This window comes from Penaeus japonicus, unplaced genomic scaffold, assembly GCF_977035675.1.
Source record: "Penaeus japonicus unplaced genomic scaffold, GWHDUDI00000001_assembly GWHDUDI00000010, whole genome shotgun sequence".
Classification (NCBI taxonomy): Eukaryota; Metazoa; Arthropoda; class Malacostraca; order Decapoda; family Penaeidae; genus Penaeus; species Penaeus japonicus.
The window spans coordinates 33,629,012-33,631,511 of NW_028234412.1; the positions used below are offsets into that span (position 1 = coordinate 33,629,012).

The following is a 2,500-nucleotide window of genomic DNA, read 5'->3' on the forward strand; positions in this document are numbered from 1 at the left end:
CCTCCCCATTCTTCTTCTACTTCTTCTACTTATCCTCCTCCTCCTCTTCTTTCTTCTCTTTCTTTCTCTCATCCTCTTCCTCCTCTCCTTCTTCCTCTTCTCCTTCTTCCTCTTCCTCTTCTTCCCTCTCCCCAACCGCCTCCTTTCATCTCCATCTACTCTCTCCGTCCTATCTTCTCCATTTCTTCTAAGAGGTTATTAATTCCACCTCCCTCCCTCCCTCCCTCCCTCCCTCCCTCCCTCCCTCCCTCCCTCCCTCCCTCCCTCCCTCTCCCCCTTTCCTCATCACTTGCACCCCCCATCCCCCCACCCACCCCACACCTCCTTCCCTCCCTCCCTCTCCCCCTTTCCTCATCACTTGCACCCCCCACCCCCACCCCCATCCCCCCACCCACCCCCCTTCCCCGGTTCCTTCGAGCGATAGACCCGCAATGGCGATTAAGATTAATGAAGAAATATCTTAGAATATAAAGAGGGTAGCTGAGATTCTGAAGCGTTGCGGGGGGTAGGGGAGGGAAGGAGGGGAGGGGAAGGAGGGATGGAGTAATGGAGGGGAAAGGGATGGAGGGGGGAAGGAGGGAGGGAGGGGGGAAGGAGGGATGTAAGGGGGATGGATGGAGGGGAGAAGGAGGGAGGGAAGGGGGATGGATGGAGGGGAGAGGGTAGGGGGGATGGAGGGAATGGGGGAGGGATGGAGGGAAGGGGGGAGGGATGGAGGGAGGGAGGGAGGGAGGAGGGAAGGGAAGAGAGAGAGAATTGGAAGGGGGAAGGGAGAAAGGGGGGCAGGGGAGGGATGGCTAGGTGGGGGTATAGAGGTGGAGGAGCTGGAGGAGGAGGAGGGGGAGGAGGAGGAGGCAGGGTAGAGGGGGAGAAGAAAAGCAGATTGGTAGAGCAAGATGATCGGAATTATTATTATCCTTCGTTATTGAAAGAACAGGAAGGGTGGGAGAGGGAGGGGGGGGGGAAGGGAAGCGAGGAAGAGAAAAAATGAGGAGGGGGGGAGGGTAGGGGAGGAAGAGGAAGAATGAGGAGAGGGAGGAGGGGAAGATGCAAGGAAGAGGAAGAATAAGGAGTGGGGAGGGGGGGGGGAGGCGATTAAGAGGAAGAATAAGGAGTGGGGAGGGGAAGCGAGGAAGAGGAAGAGGAAGAATAAGGAGTGGGGAGGGGGGGGGGAGGCGATTAAGAGGAAGAATAAGGAGTGGGGAGGGGAAGCGAGGAAGAGGAAGAGGAAGAATAAGGAGTGGGGAGGGGGGGAGGCGAGGAAGAGGAAGAATGAGGAGAGGGGGAGGGTAGGGGAGGAAGAGGAAGAATGAGGAGAGGGAGGAGGAAGGGAGGCGAGGAAGAGAAAGAATAAGGAGAGGAGGGGGGGGGGGGAAGATGCAAGGAAGAGGAAGAATAAGGAGGGGGGGGGGAAGCGAGGAAGAGGAAGAATGAGGAGAGGGAGGAGGTGGGGGGAGGAAGAGAATGAATGCGGAGAGGGAGGGAAGGTAGGAGAGGAAGAGAAAGAATGAGAAGAGTGTGGGGGAGGGGAGGAGAAAGATGTAGAAGATTTTTTTTCCCCTTTTCTTTTCATTCTTATGAGATGGGGGGGGGAGGGGAGGGGAGGGGAACCAAGGTGGGGATAGGACGAGCAGGAAAGATAGGGATAGAGGCCAAAGAAGGGCGCCCGAGAGAGGGTCTTCGGTGCCATGAGGAGCCAGGAAGAGCTAATGGGTTTGCCATTAAGTGCCCGTGACCCCCCTACCCCCTACCCCTCCTTCCACCTTCCCCTTTCCCAGAGAGAGAAAAAAAAGGAGACGAGGGAATAATGATAACATTAAAGGGAACAGCGAGGGGAAGGAAGGAGAGGAGGGGAAGGAAAGCAAATATAGATCGCCGAAATCAGTTGGAAATGTGTCAGTAGGTCAGTGAGGGGAAAGAGAGGGGAGAGAGAGGGGAGAAAGAGAGAGAGAGAGAGAGAGAGGCGGAAAGGGACAATGAAAAGGGAGATCAAGCGAGGGGAGGCGAGGTGAGAGAGGGGAGGCGAGGCGCAAGGGAAGACAGAGCTTGAGAGGGCGAGAGAAGAGAGAGAGAGAGAGAGAGAGAGAGAGAGAGAGAGAGAGATACAAAAGTGATGAGAAGTGAAAAGGAGAAAAAAAAAGTTAACAAATAGGGAACTAGAAGAGAGAGAAAGGACGATGAACGAGAAAAAAAGAAAGGAAAACGAGAAGAGAAGGAGCGAGGAGGGGGGAGGGATCGAGGGGGGACGGATAGAGGGGAAGCGAGCAGGAAGCGTCTACAGCAACGGAGGAAATATAGCCCGTGTCCCGAAAGCTGCCTGCGGCTATGTGCGGCCTCTGACACTCCTTCCCTAAGTGAGCCTCGCCTGCTCTCGCTCGCTCGTTCGCTCTTTCTCTCACCCTCTCTATCTCTCTCTCACACGGTCTTTCTTGCTTGCTATTGTTCTCTTCCTCTCTCTTTCATACCCTATCTCGCTTGCTCTCGCTCTCCCTCTCCCCCC

At 55.7% G+C, this 2,500-nt stretch overlaps 1 protein-coding gene across 1 annotated transcript in view; it reads right to left on the reverse strand.

Annotated features, from left to right (window-relative positions):
* Nucleotides 1–2,500, reverse strand: part of LOC122263886 (uncharacterized) — a 199,177-nt gene that overhangs the window by 105,640 nt on the left and 91,037 nt on the right. The gene's annotated exons all lie outside the window — the stretch shown is intronic.